This window comes from Oryctolagus cuniculus, chromosome 6 (assembly GCF_051225735.1).
Source record: "Oryctolagus cuniculus isolate XC-2025 breed Fujian yellow rabbit chromosome 6, ASM5122573v1, whole genome shotgun sequence".
NCBI classification, from domain to species: Eukaryota; Metazoa; Chordata; class Mammalia; order Lagomorpha; family Leporidae; genus Oryctolagus; species Oryctolagus cuniculus.
In genome coordinates this window covers 130,876,933-130,899,176 of record NC_142872.1, presented here as the reverse complement: position 1 = coordinate 130,899,176, position 22,244 = coordinate 130,876,933, and the positions used below count along the sequence as shown (strand labels likewise).

Below are 22,244 nucleotides of genomic sequence, written 5' to 3'. Positions count from 1 at the left end.
GCTGCCAACATGCAAACCTGAACTGAGATCCCATCTCCTAGCTTTGGCCTAGTTCAGCCCAGCCAATGCTAGTATTTGTGGAATGAACCAGTAGATGTGAACAGACATGTACACACACTCTCTCTTTTTTCCTCTGTCTCTCGAATTAATAGAAATGAATTTAAAATTTTAAATTATCTTCTCTATGCTTTCAGAAATATTCTACATACATGAAACTGTATATATGCTCATATTATTCTTTTTGAAATGCAATGTAATAAATGTTTTGCAATTTCCTTCTGCCTATAATATTTCTTAAACTTCTTTATTAAACTGATAAGAACAGATACTACACTTGATCTTAGCCAAAAGGCCGAGACGCAATGCTTCTTTTTTTTTCTTTTTCTTTTTTTTGATAGCCAGAGTGGACAGAGAGAGAGAGAAACAGAGAGAAAGGTCTTCCTTTGCCATTGGTTCACCCTCCAATGGCCGCCGCGGCAGGCACGCATCACGCTGATCCAATGGCAGGAACCAGGTACTTCTCCTGGTCTCCCATGGGGTGCAGGGCCCAAACACTTGGGCCATCCTCCACTGCACTTCCTGGCCACAGCAGAGAGCTGGCATGGAAGAGGGGCAACCGGGAGAGAATCCGGCACCCTGACCAGGACTAGAACCCCTTGTGCCGGCACTGCAAGGCGGAGGATTAGCCTAGTGAGCCGCGGCGCCGGCCAACGCGATGCTTCTTAACCTTCTTTATATGAAGGCACATGGAGATCCATGGACTAATCATTAGACTGCATAATATTACATTTTATGTATACCATATTGTAATAAACATCCTTTAACATATTTGCTTTATCTATTTATTCAAGTATGCCTATAGGAAAAATTCCTAAAGTTGACCTTGCTGGGCCAGAAGGAGATAGACTTTTATTCATGGGTGCCATGATAAGTAAATAGCATTTTTGTTTTCATTTAGTTCTAAAAGTAATTTTGTAAAATGTAGAAATATTTTTACAATATTAAACCAGGCAGTACTATAGTTAATAAAAATCTGACATCTCTACTACGATAGCATTCAATATGAAATATATTTGAATTTGATCTTACAACTGCAGAAAATAACGGCAGGAAAATAGGCACTAATAAGGTTACATCTTCTGCTCTTGAGAAAACAAATTATTTACCTCTGAAAGTACTCAACTTTGAAGGTTAATGCTCTGTCAGTTGGAAGAAAACAAATGTCTTCATTCTTTAGGTTCTTTTTATTTTTCTTTCTTTTTTAAAATTTATTTATTTGAGAGGTGGATGGTGGGAGGGAGAGAGAGAGGGGTCTTCCATCTGCTGGCTCACTCCCCAAATGGCTGCAAGGGCCAGAGCTGGGCCAACTGGAAGTCAGGAGCCAGAAGTTTCTTCTGGGTCTCCCATGCGGGTGAAGGGGCCCAAGCATTTGGTTCATCTTGCACTGCTTTCTCAGCACATAGTAGAGAGCTGGATCAGAAAAAGGGCAGCCAGGACAAGAACTGGCACCAATCCAGGATGCCGGCACCACAGGTGGAGGCTTAGCCTACTATGCCGCTGCACAGCTCCCTAGTGCCTTCATTTTTTTTTTTTGACTGTTGAGAAACAGTTTATTATTTCATTTTTAAATTATTTTTCTACCCAATACCATTGGTTAAACCCTTTACTTAACACAGAATTAATCTTAGGTGTATAAATTCAATTGAAAATAAATCCCAGTAAAAAGTAAGAGTGAGAATAAGAGAAGAAGGAGCTGCACAACCTGCTTACATTCACATGGACCCACCCCTAGGAGCAAAGCTAAAAACTTGCCATGTGACTCCAAGTCCCACCAAGCTGGGTGGTACCAATGCTATCTTACATGTCAAACTGATCCTGTTAGGTGTGTAATCCTATGTGAAGATGGGAGGTAAAATCCAAGAGGCCATGCAACATGGGGGAAGTCTTGCTCCTGAGTGGAGGAGTGGCAAAGGGAGTGGAAAGTAGCTTGGATGACCAAATCCAGTAGCTTGGCAAAACTGGGTTCTACAAGCTCCTGGACTTGACTTCAGCCAAACCAGGGAGAAGCAGCCCCTCTCTGTTGCAAGCATCTAACTGGGTCCTGTATCTGAATGGGTCATACATGTAATGAGTCGTCTTTGGTAGAAAGGACGTTTCCTTGTTTCTCCTCAACATGGAACAGATGGTGTGATCATCCTGGGAATTCAGAAAATTTTTGAGTTCAAAGAAAAACAAAAGTTCCCTTGAGAGTGTAACAGGGATCTTGGCAGTATTGACAATAACCTGAAGTATCAGCAATAGAACACAGGAAGAGGAGGAGGATTCTCTAACAGACCTGCACTGTTGCCACCTTAGGCTGAACTCCGTGCAGTGCTGACAACAGCAGCAAGGGAGAGAGGCAAATTTCAGTGATTTCCCAGAAGTGCAATGCCCTGAGATACTGGGAGCAGGACTAGGGTAGGGAGGGACTCTTGGATACTGGCACTTGCAATGGAAAAGAGACGCTACTTGTTTGGGTGTCTTTCATGAAAAATTTACCAACAGCATTGTCTCCTGGTCTGGAGTTTTGGCAACCAATCTTATATAGACTGTGTATAAACATTATGTATTCACTGAGCACACGGATGATGTAAAATCTTTGCCAACCATGGTATTGAGAACTCACATATGAAAAACATAAACTTTTATATATGATAATTCTGGTGTGTGTTCTGAGGTAAGAGAATAAACGTTACCCCCTCTTGTATCCCCGGCTACCTGAGTGGGTGTAGGTGTCAGTGGGTCTGGGTGTAAGGGCAGAGAAAAGAGTATTCCAAAAGTTGAAAGTCTGGGTCCTGGAAAATGTGTCCTTAAACACTACACTCATCTGTGAAACACATATTAAGATCTGTGAAGATGAAAGAAGAGTAAATGGTATGTCAAAAACATTTTTTTTACATTACCCCAAATCAAATCCATCATTAAGAGATGAGTGAAAAGCGCTAGTTTGGTTCAGATAAGTGATGCATTACTAATAGCTAAAAATATGTATCTTTTACAATAAGTTTTCACACTTGTTTCCAATTATCTGTGGGATTGCTTTTTCTTAGTATGGATGTTTTACTTTGCTGTTTTGTGTCAGGTGTTCTTGATTGTTTCTCAGAATTGACTTTCTGTTGTCGTGCAGCTTTGAGAAACTGGACCCTTAGTTGGGCTCCCTTTGACCCTTTGTGATCTTACATTGCCTTTTCATTTTGTCTTGGTTTTCTCCCTCTGAGTAATTTCAGAGAATCCTCTAATCAACCAGCAACAAACTCAAATATAATTACGACAAGTGCAAGATCTGGAAACTCTGCCTGGTAATTGACATTAAAGGAGACTTAAAGCGTCTTGCAAATCAAGCCTGTTGTAATGGGGCCTGTATGGTAATATCAGCTGCATAATTGTCCACTTCAACCCAGAGTTAAGGGGTGTACTGAGCATTCTAAATTTTCTTTTAATAAGAATGTGTTTTTAACCATTCTACCAAAACTTACTTGGTAACAAATTCTCCAGTTTATCAATATTGTGGGGGAAATCCCAGATGTCACCCTCAGAGTTTTCATTTTGTGCAGATAAATCACAACTTGCTACATTTCAGCATACGACTCTCCATTACAGCAAATGTGACATAAGGAGCCTCTAGGCATTGCTGAATAAACACACTCCTGCACCCACATGGGGCTGTCCTCACTTACTGTGAACAGACCAAACACCCTCCAATTCCCACACTTTTAAAAGCATGCAAACTGTGTCCCTATTTAAATATAAGTTCTCATTTTAATGACATGAAAAACCTCAGACGACAGAACCATCACTCTAAGTGATTCCAGTATTTCCTTCTATTGTTACCTCCTTTTTGTTCAGAAGCTGCAAAGCACTTTTCTCGTATAAACAGACTTTTCTTGTTGTTTATATAATAATACTTGGTTTACTCCTGGCGTTTCCTTTCAAATAGCCATTCACGGAAGATTTCCAGGGAGGTTTCATGCACTGTGTCCTTGGTCCCTTTCCCTTCGAGCTTAGACATGAGCTTATTAAGGGTGGTTTTGGGAGGGTGTGGCAAGGATTATGGACAGGGAGGGGTCCTATTTTGTGTAGTTCTACAAAGAGCTAAAGTGAATTGAAAATGGCATTTACTTAACAACATCAGGTGTTTCACCTTCCCACCGCCCCTCTGTGCTTCAGGTGCTTGTTCATAGAGAGTGAAGCAAGCAGAATCCATATCTGCCTTGCACTAAGGCTGTCAGAGAAGTTGTGTCTCGAGGAATGGTTCAAGGCCCTTGTTATGACACGGTTCTTCCTAAGACACCCCTGCGTGCCAAGTTCTCTGCATCACTGACTCTCCAGGTGCCATACTGGGATTTGACAATGCATCCCTGCAGACCTATACCACACATAGTTTGTTATATTAAAACCTTATAGAGAAACAGGACATTTACTTTGCAGGCACTGTGTAGAAAACATCAGCTTGTTTTCTTTAACTGTTGTCCTATTTATTTCACAGCCACTCTCAGAAAATGGACTGGCTCCTTACTACTCCCACACAATGCAAGAGCTTGTTTCCAAAGAGCAGAGAAAATTGACTGAGATCCATCTTTAGATGACAGATGGATTCTGTTGCATTGCCAGGGACATGAAATTGCAGGTGACACCTGATATACGATAATGAAGAGTACCCCTCCTGTAATCAGCCCCTGGCCTTTATTTTTGTGATGTCATCAGCATGCAGGTGGCTTACCTGAGAGTTTGAACAAAATACTGAGTATTGTCAGGGAGCTCACAGGGGTAACTTTTATCTCCCCATCTGTGTGATCTCCTGTGTGATGAATTTGGACTACGGCCATTTCCAATTCTATTTGGGTTTATAAAAAGTTATTAGAGAGTTGTCTATGGTCCTGTTATTCTGCCTTATCAATTGTATTAATTATAATATCAACACCTATAGGTCTATATTTATATGATTTCTAATATCACCAGTAAACAATGTGAGTTCTAAAGAATATCCACCCAACATCAGCCTGGATTTAGATTGTTCCCAGTGATCAGATTATGCATTTCTGACTTTATGTAGTAGATAAGATACATGTTTCATACAATGTTGTGATTTATTAAAAATATGCCCAAGGAAGTGGTGGTGTTCTTCCAACCATATCTGGGAAGCAGGGCTCTTAGGATGATTATTAATTTCTACTTGTTTTGGCCACCTCTTTTTAAAAAATATAGGAAGTTCTGGGGGGTGGGTGGGTATTTGGTGCAGCAGTTAAGGCAACACATGGGATACTCATAGCTGATATCTGAAATCTGGGTTCATGTTCCAGCTCTGTTTCTGATTCCCCCTTCCTGGTAAAGCACACCCTGGGAGGCAGCAGGTTATGGCCCACTCAGTTGAGTCCTTGCCACCTACATGGAAAATCCAGCTGGAGTTCCAGGCTCCTGGCTTCAGCCTGGCCCAGCCTTGGCTGTTGCAGGCATTTGGGAAGTAAACCAGCAGACAAAAGAGAGATCTGTTTCTCTCTCTCTATTCTCTTTCATTCTCTCTCTTTTTCAAGTAGATAGGAATAAGGAAAATACAAATTTACAATGTGAGACATTAGTTTAACTTGAAGTCTCATAATAAAACAGTAGCAACACAAATTGAAAAAAAGAGAGTTAAATAAAATCAACTTTGTGCAATAGAATTATTTCATGTCTTCTTAACAGTTTGCTGAACAGCTTACCCTGTTAGGGTAAAATGACTAGAACTACAGGGAGCAGTTGAAGCTCCAGGCACAGGTACTAGGTCCCTGATGACCATTCGTTGGCTTAAAGCTCATGAAGCCTTGCTGGATGGCTTATTTTATAACTACCAATTCACCAATAAGGAAAAGGCAGTGCAGAGGCAATGGAAAGTATTTAAGTTTGCAAGACTGTAAATATCAGAACCAGAATTCAGCTTAGGCCTTGCTGATTTCAAAGCAATGCTCCTGAGCAGTACATCAAACTGCCCATAAATACTAGGCAGAACAAGAGCTGTTTTCAGATGCTACGTTATAATTCCTCCTTGTGAGGCCATGTGTGAGCCCCTTGGTTGGGAAATAAAGGGAAATGTGTCCTTTTACTCATTTCTTTCATTACAGTTTTATTAAAGTTCCATTTGTGAGTTTTATTGCCACTACTTGTCTTCTATGTGCTATGCCAGTTCATATCATTTCATACCCAGATGGCAATCTGGTCAAATTCTCATCAGTGCTAATTCACAGGTAGCCAAGAAGTCTTAGCTGTCTCATAGTAACTGCTCCAAGTCTCACGTATACTATAAATATTTTCATTAAATCCTTTAGGTAGCAGCAAGTATATTACTCACTGTTTTTGTCTGTTATTTTAGTTTTTTGCCTTACTTTGCTTTGGGAGGATATGATGGAATAGATTGGGATAAAGTGGAACTTAGGACATTTTGTAGTTCCCAAGTGTGGTGTTTGAAAACCTGCTCACCCCACTGCATGTGTTTCTTTCAATGTGTAGAGATTTGTTTGTTTTTTACATGAAGGGTGAGTATAAGCTACTTTGGCTTTTAGCAGGAAAAGGGCAATTTTTAGGCTTAGCATTGCATCAGAAAATGTTCACCAACCTAAAAAATTTCCTTTGCTTTGAATACTTTTTGAATCATATGGTTAAGAATCTTATTTAGTTAAAGGAATTTATTTTAAAAAAAATTTAACTGTTTTCTGCCTACATACATACATCAGTATGAACACAGATAAAACAAAAAGGAATTAAAATCTTAAATATAAATTTTCTAAATTAAACTTACTGACTTGCTACATTGCCTTTACTCTATTGCTGATGTTTGACATATGGGATAATCAAAATGCTTTTTGTTTTAAAATTATGAAATAGCATAATATTAGAGATTAGGGATAATACTTGATAGATTTTTTTTTGTGGCTTTGTTACATTTTTGCCATTCAGGACAACAGGCCTAGAGTCTAACATATTGTTTTTATTGTTTATTTGTTTTTAAATTAATATAAATAGCAATCAATTTGGAAAATTAAGTAATGAGAAAAATTTAATAGATTTTTCCACAAGATAGTAAACAGAAATGTCATATATAGTAATAAGGGTAATTAGAACAACTCACTAATAATATAAAATAGTGCTTTAATTATTGCCTTTTCACTTTATTACAAAGAATATGTTCTGTGTTCTCTATGAGTTCTTTCATGCTTAATAAATCTGGCATAACTTGGAGATATTGATTGTAGTGTGAAAATTATAAGGTCCCATAATTGTCCCCATGGTGAATATGAGAATATATACCAATGGCAAATTCCCAAATGAATTTTTAATACATATGTACACCAAGCAGGCTAATTATCTTCCATGTAAGAAATTAACTTTTTGCATATTGCAGTGTCCTGTCGTCCCAAAGTCTAACATGAACCTATAAAAGGAAGACTTATAGTCATAGCAAACAATGCATAAAATGTCTGTACAAATGATACATATTTAAATGAATCACAAGTAAACCACCTTATTTATTGTGAAAAAATCTGAAATTTCTGAAAATATTAGTATTAGACTTAGAAATCATCAAACACAAAGGGAAGTAATTAATTCACATACAAAATGAATTATGGTAGTGTATAAGTGGACCAAGAGATTACAATTTTTTGACATTTTAGAATCTCCTAAATAAGCTTCTATACATAAAAAGTTCATCCTAGGCCGGTGCATGGCTCACTAGGCTAATCTCTGCCTGTGGCGCCGGCACACCGGGTTCTAGTCCCGGTCGGGGTGCTGGATTCTGTCCCGGTTGCACCTCTTCCAGTCTAGCTCTGTGCTCTGGCCCGGGAGTGCAGTGGAGGATGGCCCAGGTCCTTGGGCCCTGCACCCCCATGAGAGACCAGGAGGAAGCACCTAGCTCCTGGCTTTCGATCGGCGCAGCACACCAGCTGCAAAGCACCAGCCAGAGCGGCCACTTGCGGGGTGAACCAACGGAAAAAGGAAGACCTTTCTCTCTCTCTCTCTCTCTCTCTCTCTCTCTCACTGCCTAACTCTGCCTGTCAAAATAAATAAATAAATAAATAAATAAATAAAAGAGTTCATCTTTCCCAGAATAACTGCGGGGAGCAATCCGGACTAGACTGAGTTACTCGAATTAAGACTTATTCTATGCATCTGCTCTCCCACAATATGGTGCTGGGAGAGAAGTAAACAGCTTCCGCACAGCTGCCTCCAGTTCAACCAATTAACTGTAGGACTTGCTCCTGATTGGAGGAGAGCAGCGTACTCGGCGTGTGGGCAGCCGAGTTGGGATTGGCGGAGGAGGACTATAAAGGAGGAGAGAGACGGCATGCACCGGGACCATCTATGGGGAACATCTAAGGGAACCCGTGCAGCCCCCGAGAGAGCCGGCCGGCGGTGTGCCGCTCCCCTGCGGAAGTGGGGAATGCGGCCAGGGGGAACTGCCCTTCCACGGAGGTGGAAGGGATAGTAGCCAACCCGGGAAGAACCAGCAGCAAACCCGGGGAGGGAAGAGCAGACGAAAGAACAGCGCAGGGTCCTGTGTCGTTCCTCCACGAAGAGGGGGAGCGACATAATGGTGCCGTGACTCGGATAGGAAACCTAGGACGGATAGGAAACTTAGGAGGGAAGAAACGGGAAGAACTGGGAAAATACCGGAGAGAGAGACTAGCAAACAGCCTAGGGAAAAGCCGGACGAAAAGGGTGCTGGAAGAAGCTATTGAAAGCCTAGGCATAGATTCGGATACGGACTACGGGGGGAAGCTGGGAGAAATCTCTAAGGTCGAAAGCGAAAGTGAAAGCTAGAACAAACAGACTCGGATGCGGACTGTGGGGAGAGGCCAGGAGAAATGAGGGAGGAATATCGTTGGAGGAAAGCTTGGGGAAACATACCGGGTAGAGAAAAATGTTAGGGAAATTGAAGCCGCGGGGGGCAGGCCGAGGCGGAAACGGAAGCCACTTTGGGGTTCTCAAGTTAGCCCGGGAATAGGGGGCGAAAAGTTGAAACCAGAAGCTGAAACGTGAGCCAGGTTGGGATCCGTCTGATTAGCCCGGGGAGCAAAGGACGGGAAGCCAAACCGTGGGGCGGAGACGTACGCTGGGTTGAATTCGCCAGGCTAGCCCGGGGAACTTAAATTGAATGCTAGTGGCGGACACGTAAGCTACGCTGTGTTACTCGCGGAAGCCGCCGCGTGCAGAGAGAGCACGGGGCGTGAGTAGATAGGGAACGGGGCTGGCGAGGCCGTGGTTCAGACGCGAAAGGGTTAAGTGCGAGACCGCGATTAGATTTCAAGTCAAATATTGAAATAAGTGAATGAAATAAAAATACATAAATAAGGATATGTTTACTTAATTTGGACACATAACTGTTCTAAACAAACCCCAATTAAAAATTTAATTCATAAGTTAAAAAATAAAATATAAGTAGGGTAAGTCACTTTTGAAATTCCTGGAGGAAACTGAAGTTTGTTTAATACAGTTCATTTTTAAACTCATATTTGTTAATACATCTCTACTGGAGAAATGAATATAGAAAATGTACAGTGAAATATTCCTAGAAAAAAGATAAGGGATCTATTATGTGATCTTTTTTACTTCATTCACTTTACAATTATGTGTAATATGAAAATTATGCAAAAACAACTTACTTTGCACATTGAAATTGTGACTACTTCTGCCTTTTATTAACACCACCATATATCTCTTTGTTCTACAGATGATTGTTAAAAACTCACATCCTTCATAAATCCATCTTAAATTGATTACAAAGAAATTAATGATTTTTACTGAACCCAATTTATCTCAACCTTGAATTCGAAGTTCTACTCCCCTTGTTCTTCTAGCCCCAACAAAGAATTCACACTTGATTTCTTTCCAACTTGTAGATGATGAGAACACAGTGTGCATAATTTTATTGTCCCTCTATGCATCTGTGCAACATTCTTATTGTGTTGTATAAGCCTTTTTTCATTGTTTTTGTGTATCCTGTAACTTGATTCAGATTTTAAATCTCTGGAAGGCAGGAACCCTCAGACAGTAAACCTTCAGTATGATGTTATAAAACTCCATGCATTTATCCATAAGTCATTGAGCATGTACTACATTCAAAAAAGTTGAAAATGCAACAATTAACACAACATACTGTTTGCTCTTAAGGTATTTACTTTAACGGTACTAAGAGATCCCAGGGGGAATATATGCACCCAACTGTTTATTTGCATCCATTAGGCAATGCTGCAAATTCCAAAAATTCCAAAAATATCACTATCCTACTTTATTCCTCGGATCTAATATTGACCTCAGTGGCTATTGATTGTCCATGGCTTTGTACCTATTCCATTCCAAGACTGAGATTGAAGAAGGAGACTCTATTTGAGACAAGATATTTTTGCAACAAATGGAAAAAAAGTAGTGTTTTGAATGTTTCTATGTTATATACATAACTTCCACACAAATCCTCTTGACCAAAAGCAAGTTATGTGACTAATCGAAATGTCAACAGTGCAAGAAAATATATTTCTCCCAAAGGAAGGCACTGCAAGCTATGAGTCAATGGATTAGAATAAAGAATCCTCTTAGAGAGCTGAGTACAAAAAATTAGAGGTAAAAATAAAAATATAATTTACTACAAATTATAATATATTTTATAACACATTATATTTATTATAATATAAATATATTATATTTATAATATAGTCTATTATATGAGTAAACATGAAGTCTTCTGAATCATCGAAACAGGGTCTTCTAAATACAGGATTTTGTAGTAATAGGTTGACACTTGAGTCTTGCAAGTTGAATAAAAGTGAGGGAGATTAGATGAGAAAGATATTCTAGAATGAAGATGCGTGTTTGCAAAGACGTAAAGTCAGGGATGAATGCACGATGTTCAAGAAATGATGAGCATTCCTTTGTTAACTCAGTGGATGCTCACTTACACAAAACCTTTTTGGTATTTGATAACATTACCATTTTGCAAAAGCAAGCCAAAGGATAAACAGAATCAGAAAACAAAATGGATACCTGAAATTTGCCACAAAGAGAGAGGAGGAATTTAACTCGAGCTTTCGTTCTAAGACCCATATATGTGAATGTCTCTATAAGCTATTAAATAATTAATTAATAACTATTATTCTTATGTTTATCACTGAAAAAGTGAAATGGAAATTCTTGCAGCTATACTTTCTACTCTTTTCTTGAAAACCAAGTTTTAAAAAGCATTTCATTAAAGTAATTAAATAACACTGATTATCTGATTTATATGCAGTTGGAAAATCTCCATATTCATTCTAACTTTCTAAGTGTTCTGAATCTGCTCTTTCAGAAGTTATAAACATCAGAATCACTGGCTACAAATTCATCCTTTCTCATGTTTCATCCATCATTGGCCATAGGAATTAAAAATGGAGTCCAGTTCAGCATAAAATGTGAATCTAGTTACATGAGGCTTTTTGAAAGTTCAATGATAAGTAAAGAGTATTCATACCCATTGAATATCTTATCTCAGTGTTTCAATGAGGTAGGATGATGGTCTTGCAAGAGAGATTATTCAACATGGTCTATAGATTTTATTTTTAAGTTGAAAAAGTAACCTGCAATATGGCAAGGATAATGGTTTCTATATACTCTTGAACAGTCAATAGCTCTATAAAAAGGCCATGGAATGCATTGCTCCTTTCTTCCCAAAATGACTATTATGATTTTTTAAAAACCTGAATTGACAATGAATTTAGTTTGCATATATTAATATTCACCAAAATTGTCTATTTTGGATATTTAAAATAAGGATATGATTTGTGCATATGAAACAAGCTCTTTCTGTATTGAAGAAATTCTTGAATAAGTTCCATGAATTCTATCTCTCTTTTTTTGCATCGGAATATGTCTAGGAGATATGAAGAAGGAAAGATCAGGCCAAGCTCTTTTCATACAGCAAAAATACAATTTTTTATGTAAAAACCTTAGAAGACAATTTATCTTAAAATTTAAAACTGCTAAAATTAAGTATTTTTAATTAACCATCTTTCTTAAGCATTGAGTTTCCAGATATACCTTTAATAAATATTTTGTAAAGCAAAAATATTATTTTTTGCATCATTTTAGACATCAAAATCATATAAGAGACCAAAATAAAGAGTCTTTAAGATAGAGGGGCTGGTGCTGTGGCGTGAATGGGTAAAGCTACCGCCTGCAGTGCTGGCATCCCATATGGGCGCCAATTCTCATCCCGGCTGTTCCTCTTCTGATCCAGTGCTCAGTTATGGCTTGGGAAAGCAGTAGAAGATGACCCAAGTCCTTGGGCACCCTGTGCCCATGTGGGCTACCTGGAAGAAGCTCCTGGCTCCTGGCTTTGGATCAGTGCAGCTCCATTCATTGCAGCCATCTGGGGAGTGAACCAGTGTATGGAAGACCTCTCTCTCTCTCTCTCTCTCTCTCTCTTTTTTCTCTGCCTCTCTGAAACTTGGCCTTCAAATAAAATAAGTTAAGTCTTTTTAAAAAAGTAAATATTTGTAAGGAAATGTAACAAATTTTTAGACTGATCAAGTTTAGATGATGTTGGCTATTCACAACTGGTACTGGTAATTCAAGCTCAATATTTGATATTAACATCCAGGATGTAGATCCTATCCCCAAGGAAATCAGAGGTATTAGACTTCTCATTAAGAGCTGTTAAAACAGCAGAAACATTAGTTCAAGACATTTTAATTAAGGACATATCTTGAAAGGCATTGATATATACTAAGAAATACATTGACTTTTCTCTTTGATCCATTAGGCTATCTATGTTTGTATCACTGGTTCTCTGCCGAACAGTTACAAGGTGTGATTTCTGGTCTTTCTAACTACTCTAGAAGGCAACTATTACTATCTATCCTCAATGAGGCTGAGAAATGTAAGTGATCATGCCTAAGGTTCATGTGGAACAGAGATCCCAATCTGCTTTCCGGAGCTTCTAATGTCAGGCTGTTTTCTAAAACATCACAGTCTGTTACACAGAATGGCATCCAAGTCCATTGGGCCCCTTGATTTATGCATATCTTAGAACCACATTTGTGGGGCCGGGGCCGTGGCTCATTAGGTTAATCCTCCGCCAGTGGCACCGGCATCCCATATGGGCACCGGGTTCTAGTCCTGGTTGCTCCTCTTCCAGTCCAGCTCTCTGCTGTGGCCCAAGAAGGCAGTGCTTGGGCCCCTGTATCCACATTGGAGACCAGAAAGAAGCACCTGGCTCCTGGCTTCAGATCAGCGTAGCTCTGGCTATACTGGCCATTTGGGGAGTGAACCAACAGAAGGAAGACCTTTCTCTCTGTCTCTGACTCTCACTGTCTATACTCTACCTGTCAAATAATAATAATAATAAAGAACCACATTTGTTAGTTATATTTTTCTCTTCAGGAATCTCTTGCATAGATTATATCTCCTTTTATCTATAGAGAATGATTTTGATCTTCTTTGGTCTCTGTCTTATTTTGCTTTATCTTCTTTATTTTATTCCATCATCAAACATAATGAATTTAACAATTGATCCTGTGTTACACACTGAGGGTAAAAAGGTAAAATGTCTTTTTCAAAAATGACCTCACCCAAGTTCTATGATACTCCTTGCGTTAAGAAGTGGGATCTATGGCCTTTCTCCTTGGATTTAGGGTCTGCAATTGCTTGAGCAACAGAATGTGGTAGAAGAGACCCTGTGCTTTTACAGTTCAGTATTGAGAGCACCTTGTTGCTTTATGAGAAAACCAAGTTACCTGGGGAGGCCAGTACAGTTCTGACTGAGGTCTCAGGCCTCCTGCTAACATCAACTCCCAGACCTAGAACTGCAGAAGTCTTGGAAACGATGTTAGCCCAGACTCGAACGGAGAACCATCCAGCTGGATGCAGTCAGTTCCCAGAACTGTGAGATAAATATTGCTGTGTTCAGATTTAGGATGCCCTGTAATACAGCAGTAAATCATTGGAACTAATGACTAAAAACCAAAAGTCTTATCAACAGTCTAGTAGAAAACAAAGACATGAAATAAAAGAATTCACTTGGGAAACACTTCATTCATGAAAACGACCTCAGGAGAAAGCCTAGTATTTTTCTGGGAGACATGCATTGGTTAGCTGCTGGGCCCTATTTTGAGGATTAGAATGTTTTTACCACATTGTTGGGGTGGTACTGTGCTTTTTTATTGATTTGAACTGTTAGGAAAATCTTAGTGCATTCGGTTAGAAGGACCACTTCTTAGGTTCCACAAAATAGTATACCAATTTTGCCCTCTTTCCAAAGGTACTTTTTCTGATTTGTTAGTTATTCAAGAAATTTCTATTCAGAAGAGACTTTAAAGTATCTGTTTTCTCTAAGAAATTTAATTCTCTTAGATGAACTATATGATGGACAGGAGAAGGAGGTGGGGAATTCTAGGAATGAAACCAGGTGCCACTGCAGGAGAGGCCAAGGCCAGTGGAATTTCTTCAGGATGAATTATATCTGTCAGTGAGTGATATGGTACATTCTTTCAGGAGTTCCAAAATATCCCAATATTGACTTCAAATATGTTTAGGGAAGTATTTGCCCTCCTAGGAAAAACTATGTCTTCTCTGTTGTTGGTGTTTCCAGAAAAGAAGGTGGTTTGTGTTTATGTAAAACAAAAAAGGATGGTATATTCACATTAATTCAATACAACTCTAAATCAGAAGTTTAACATTTTGCTTCAGTCTAGTTTCCCTACGTCTCTCAGATTACTTGGATGACTTAAAACAAAAACAAAAGCAAAACCTATAGACATCGAATTAGTAACTCTTGCCCTAGAATGTCAAACAGAAAGTGCCTTTCTGGTGAGTTTCAGCATCTTTTAAATGACTGGTTATTATAGTTCAAAAAATGAAAAACTGCATAAAATAGAATATACAATAAATGTTTAATTACATTTGAAATTGCATGCAAATCTTGAAAATATAAACAAATCAGTAATTGAATGATGCCTCATATTTTAGCTGAAAGCACCCAAATACATGGCTTATTCACATATTCATAAAAACGTCACACAATCTGAAGAGAAGAAACTGCCTAAAAATTTCAAAGTAATAGTTTATGTAATTATATTGAATCAGAGAGGTCTTGTTACTTTGTTCACAGCTGGGGAAGAGACCTTATGAGGTACTGAAATGAAACGTTATTACTGTCTCACTTACTCATTCTTGGAATTGGCTTAGTGATTACTTCAACATCGACATCAGTGAAAAACATTTGACATCTGGCCCAGAAAATCAGACAGTCGACCACAGAGACTTTGATTAAAAAACTTCATGTAATTTTCTCCAATCAGTAGCTTGGCCTGATTCTTTTATCCGAGTGAAGGTTGCTCTCATCACCTGTGAATTTATACTATGACTTTAAACAAACAAGCATGAAACTTTTACATGAAAATCCCCTCCTGAAGGAATACGTACAGAGGACCCTGGTGATGAGCTATAAGCCTGGAATCTTTTGTATATTTGTATGCTTGACTGTATGTGTGTTTTTGTGTGTGCATGTGCTTAGTCTTCACCTCATAAAGCATTTTTGAGAAAACTCTATGTTAGCTACATTGCTTGCTAGAGAAAAAAAAATAATGACAGCTTCTTTCACATCATCGGTGTGCCAGGAACTATTCTGAAGTCAGAAATCATGCAAGCCACTAGGGTTCTGTATGTTTAACCTCCTATAGAGCAGAGCCATTCCCATTACTGAGAAGAATGAACCCTCAGGGACACAACAATAGAGATCCTGAAATGAACTGCATTGCAGTATCGCCATGAATTAAAGTCTCCATCAGAGGCTGTGGCTCTTGGCATTAGAGAGCAAGGGCTTCGTTGAAGTCGAGCAAGGAACTCTGCAGTAATGAGCCATCCTGCTGCCTTTTCTCTTTGAAGACAATTTATATGATGAAACTTGATAATTAACTTATGTCCAACAAACTAAATCCAATATATCTGTTTTCAGGTCGGAGGCAGTGGTTGTAGTCTTGCAGAAAATGCTACCCCATCTACCAGTTCTTTGACAAGGACACAGTCCCTGCTAATACAGTGTCACAGTAAATTTGCTTATCTCTTAAGAACAAGGAGGTGTGCTGTAAAATATGTATGTATTATCAAAACATTCATAATAAAATCCTAATAAAATTAGAAAGTTAGAATAAAAGGAAATTGTGGTCTTCAATTGTATGTCTTGAAATTACCTTCAATAATGACTGATACATTATATATGTGGTGACTATTATAGGTGTATATTTATAATGCTTCAGTTCATGAGCACACAATTGGTTTTCTAAGGTTCAGTTTCCAAGGAAGAAAGACAGTATGATGAAGTAAAAACAAACTTTCCCCAGTTCTACAACTTTATCTTTTGCGGCTTACAAATTGTCATTGCACTATTATACCCTGGAGAATATGAAATCTACTCAATGATTAGAAGCACAGTGCAAAATAAAAAAGGACTTTCTCTTTGATACTACCTGAAATAGCAAAGCAAAAAACTACAGAAGGTAAAAAAAGGGAAACACTTGGATCATTTTTCAAAATGTCAATGTTTTATTTAAACCTGCCTGGGGCTGATCTTTGCACTCAATCCATGTACATGGCATGGTGTTAGAATTACAACTCTCGATGGAAAGAAAGAGGTATAAGGCGGATTTTGCATCACAAGTTGTGACCATTTCTTGATACATACTTATAACAGTCATTTATTGGTCCATTGGCCTACGTCCTCATGAAATCTGATTGCATTTTTGGAAATCAGGCAGAGAAATAAAATCTGCTCTCGGAGATGGATATCTATTGGGAAACACTTTCATTATGTGACTGCTACAAGAAGTATTCTGCTGGAAAAAAGTGATTTGTTCCATGGAAAAATGCATCTAGAGGAAATTGATATTTAGTTACTCCTATCAACCATGCTTATAAAAAAGAGACTCTACATATTCTCCTTTTAAAACATTACATTATTACCCTTTCTAGATATATTTATTTGTAAAATGCCTATCATAGAGAGCTTTGAACTGTTTCTCAAAATTTCTCCCTCTAAAAAACAAGATGTATTACTCATAAATTACTTAATTCCTTTTTAATTTTATAATTTCAAGTCCATTACTATCCTAATAATAATTCTAACATGGCAGAGTTACATGTACTTTTCTTGAAATTATTTCTTCTAAAATTTAACTTGAGGTTATTTTATACAAATAATAAATAATGGTTAGTCTTGTGTGGTATATTGGAGAGGGACTTAAGCCATATTCTCAAAGATAAATAGATATGAGGACATACCAGAAGTTACATAAATCTCTTTATTCAAAACCCCTATTTATGGGATTTTTATAAATGATTGACTGAAATATACCTGTGTCGGTTGATGGAATCAAAGTGAGAAATTTTCTTGCTATATTTTCCAGGCTCTTGTCTATATTTAATTGATGTGCCTTGTAGATGCATAGATTTAATAGTTCATAATATGAGCCCCAGAGCTTAGACAATGTTTCACATTCTATATTATACTTCCCTACTGTCCATGTAAACCAAATGTATACCATGAAACTGATAGCATAATTACATTGACTTATGTTCCTTATTACTTAAAAATGGACAAATAAAAAATGTCTCCTTTTAATGAAAGACGTTGAACTTAAAAAGTAATTTCTACCTAGGAGGTAAAGTTCCATGCGGGTAAAGATCTCCATTTTGTTCTCAAATATATCCTAAGCAACTCAAGCAGTGCCTGGTATATATTAAATACTAAATAAATATTTGTTGTGCAATGAGTGAATTGATTGTGAAAAAGACAACCAGGGCTATATATAAATTAAGCCTTTGAAATTATATTGGGTTACCATTTTAGATGGCTATGGAAAAGTGATTTGTGGAGAAAACCTTAAATTTACTGTTGACCCCTTGGGGCAAGCCAGCCCATGACTGCTGATTGTCTGTTTTGGAAAATTCTGGTTTGTTAAATAAACCATCAAAACTTTTAGAAATCCTTGTCACACAGAAAATAATAAGTGCTTGAGTTTTGTGACAGAGAAATTTGGAGGAAACAAGAATTTAGAGAAAGGTAAGCTCATTAGAGCTTGTGGAAATCATTTATTTAACAAGAGTGTTTGTTTACCTAGTTCCTACCAGAGACCAAACACTGCATGCAATGAGCAAGTGGTAGTTATACACACACAGGCTGTAATGACAATCTTGCTTCTACTTTAGTGGTGAACTCTGCTTAAGAGTTCACAAACTCTGGCCGGCGCCGCGCCTCAATAGACTAATCTTCTGCCTTGCGGCGCTGGCACAGCAGGTTCTAGTCCCGGTCGGGGCGCCGGATTCTGTCCCGGTTGCCCCTCTTCCAGGCCAGCTCTTTGCTATGGCCCGGGAGTGCAGTGGAGGATGGCCCAAGTGCTTGGGCCCTGCACCCCATGGGAGACCAGGAGAAGCATCTGGCTCCTGCCTTCGGATCAGTGCAGTGCTCTGACCTTATTTAGACAAGGCCATAATCAAAGTGGAAGATCTCTCCTCCCTTCAGAGAAAGGTACCTTCTTCTTTGATGGCCTGTCTTTTCCACTGGAATCTCACTCACAGAGATCTTGAGGTCATTTTTTTTTGCCACAGTGTCTTGGCTTTCCATGCCTAAGAAACTCTCATAGGCTTTTTGGCCAGATCCGAATACCTTAAGGGCTGACTCTGAGGCAAGAATGCTGTTTAGGGCATTTGCCATTCTATGAGTCTGCTGTGTATCCCACTTCCCATGTTAGATCATTCTCTCCTTTTTAATTCTATCAGTTATTATTAGCAGACACTGGTCTTGTTTATATAATCCCTTTGACACTTTACTGACGTCATAAATAAGAGTGTCAATTGTTAAATCAACAATGGGAGTCACTGTGAACTTACTCCCCATGTAGGATCTCTGTCCTTAATGTGTTGTACTATGTGAATTAACGGTAAAACTATTCTTCAAACAGTACTTTATACTTTGTGTGTCTGTGTGGGTGCAAACTGTTGAAATCTTTACTTAGTGATTACTAAGTTGATCTCCTGTATATAAAGATAATTAAAAATGAATCTTAATGAAGAATGGGATGGGAGAGGGAGTAGGAGATGGGATGGTTTGTGGGTGGGAGGGTGGTTATGGGTGGAAAAACCACTATAATCCAAAAGTTGTACTTTGGAAATTTATGTTTATTAAATAAAAGTTTAAAAGTATGAAAAAATAAAAAGAAATCTGGGAAGACATTACTGAGTTGCTGACATGGGCCAAAACAAGACTATGGCAATGACTACCTTCCTTATTCCTGAATTTCACAGAAAACTAGAAATGTTTGAATGCAGTGGCATTGGAACTTAAAAAAAATGGTTGTACAAGTGGAATAAATAATGCATTAATTAGCATATTTTATGTTAAAATAGAAACCCCAAATACCCTGACCTAAATGAGTTAACTTTATTCCTTTCTCATGTAACAGCCTGAGCATAATCTATTCTGGGTTGATTTGCTCATCTCATTGTGGAAAACTGCTTCTGTCTAGTTGCTCAGTCATCCTCAGCACATGGCTTTCATCTCATGTTTTAGGATAGCTGCTTCAGTTCCTTCCATTACAGCTAAATTCCAGTCAGTAGAAAGGAAATGAGGAAGTAGTACACTTTAATATCTTCCACAAAATACAGCCATTCTTTCTATTAATCCTCATTTCTTATAACTACTAAGCTAACAACACCCCTGCTACCCTTAATTCACTTGCAAAGTTTTATTTATTTAGTTAGTTATCTATTGGAAAGGCAGAGTGACAGAGGAAGAAAGAGTGACAGGCAGATAGACGCAGGAGCTGAGTCAATAGCAGAGCAGATGGAATTCAAACCAACGCTCTGATATGGCACGTTGGCTGTGCAGGTGGTGGTTTAACCTGCTGTGCCACAATGCCGGTCTTACTCCAGTTTTTAACACATCTTTCTCATATTTTCCCCTCACGACCAGGAAAAAGCCCTGAAAATTAAACATCAGGATGGGCCCAGAAAAGTAGGAACTGAAATTCATGACTCATTTTCAGATTTCCCATACTTGACTCTTTCACATCATCTCATCCAAAGGGATGATCACCACATCTCTTTATAGTGAGAAGTTTCTAGCTTGCAGATGCTTCCAAACTGAGGATACTATGATCATTTATAAGGCAGAAGTTTTAATTTGTACCCCGTTATTGTCAATTGCCCCAGATTCATTATGGCTAGGAAAGTGATTCCTGATTAACTGCTGTCTTCTCCTCCACTTTACATGTAATCATGACCAGGGGAGAGTGTCTAGTAAAAGCAGATTTAAACCCTTCCTATGGCACATGAGGTGTAAGAAGTTTGTAGCTGATTGATAAAAATGACACTAACAACAGTCAACTTGGCAGTGTCAGTATAGCTCAGCTGAGGAAGGTCTTCCTTCTTGTCATACCTCATGATGAAAATTTTCAGCTAAATTATGATTCCAGGATCTTTTTTAAGATTTTATTTATTTTATTTGAGAGGTATAGTTTCAGACAGTGAGAGAGAGAGAGAGAGAGAGAGAGAGAGAGAGAGAGGTCTTCCTTCCATTGGTTCACTCCTCAAGTAGCCACAATGGCTGAAGCTGTGCTGATCCGAAGCCAGGAGCCAGGCGCTTCTTCCTGGTCTCCCACATGTGTGCAGGGTCCCAAGCACTTGGGCCATCCTCCACTGCTTATTATAGATTCTCAGGCTATATATACTATATACACTGTATATACTATATATACATATATATATGTATATATACAACATTATGTTGTATATATACAACATATATATATATATATATATATATATATAGAGAGAGAGAGAGAGAGAGAGAGAAGAGTATAGTATATCCCCAGGCTATAGCATAGAGCTGGATTGGAAGTGGAGTAGCCGGGACTAGAACTGGCGCCCATATGGGATGCCGGCACCACAGGCAGAGGATGAACCTACTGCGCCATGGCGCCGGCCCCTCCAGGATCTTTATTGCAAGAGATGATGCATATGTTAGCAGGATACAACACATTTATAGACAATGATCTGGACTTTCAATGACATGAATTCAAAACAGAATTGATTTGTCTTGAACCAAGAATGTATTGCCAGGGACTAAAAAGAAATGGGGGATAGGAAGGACAGCAATGTGGCATAGTGGGTAGAGCCACTGCCTGAAATGCCAGCATCTCTTATGGGCACCAGTTCAAGTCCTGGCAGCTCCACTTTTGACCCTGCTCCAAATAGCCTGGGAAAAGCAGTGGAAGATGGCCCAAGTGTGTGGACCCCTGCCAGCCACATTGGAGCCCTGAAAAAGGCTCCTGGCTTCTGGCTTCCACTTGGCCCAGCCAGGGCCATTGCAGCCATCTGACGAGTGAACCAGCCTATGGAAGATTTCTGTCTTTGTTTTCTCCCTCCCTGTCTGTAACTCTGACTTTCATATAAGTAAATAAATCTGAAAAGGAGGAAGGAAGGAAGGAAGGAAGGTGGGAAGGAAGGAAGGAAGGAAGAAAGGAAGGAAGAAGGAAGGAAAAGAAAGGAGGTTTAGCAGTGAAGACACTGGTTGAGAAAGCCATATCCCATATTGTAGTAAATAGCTTCAGCTTCTGGCTCTGACTCCAGCTTTTTGATGATGCAGACCCTGGGAGGCAACAGTGATGGCTCCAGTAATAAGGTTTCTGTCATTCACGTGGGAGACCAAGATTAAGTTCCCAGCTCTCAGCATCAGCCTGGCCCAGTCTGTGCCATTGCATCCATTTAGGGGAGTCAACCAGTACAGGAGAACTCTCTTGCTCTTCACTCTCTGCTTCTCAAATAAATTATTAATTAAAAATTCAAAAAAAATTAATGTACCAATGACATGGGTTACCTTTTTTTCCTTCAGGTATCACTTTTAATTCTGATATAAGAGTTGAGCCTCTAGACAGGTAACTTTCTTCCAGTAGGTAAAAATTTCAGAAAAGTGTCCCCCTAAACCAGACATATTGTGCAACAATCTTTAACTACCCTTTTAGTTTCCTTCAACATGACAGCATCTCTCCAAAGGTGAAATAATGTGGAAACTTTTCCAGGTTTCAAATTAAGTATAAAATGGTGTTACCATCTATTATGCAAAGCAAAAAGTGCAGTTTTATCTGATATATTTTTGCCTTGTTTCAAAAATCAGAAGGTCTTGTAGAAACATTAAAAAAAGACACATCATA

The 22,244-nt window shown here is 38.7% G+C and overlaps 1 pseudogene; it reads right to left on the bottom strand.

Annotated features, from left to right (window-relative positions):
• Window positions 1–258: 258 nt before the first annotated feature.
• LOC127490892 (U2 spliceosomal RNA) lies at window positions 259–364 on the bottom strand (annotated as a pseudogene).
• Between the last annotated feature and the right edge of the window lie 21,880 nt (window positions 365–22,244).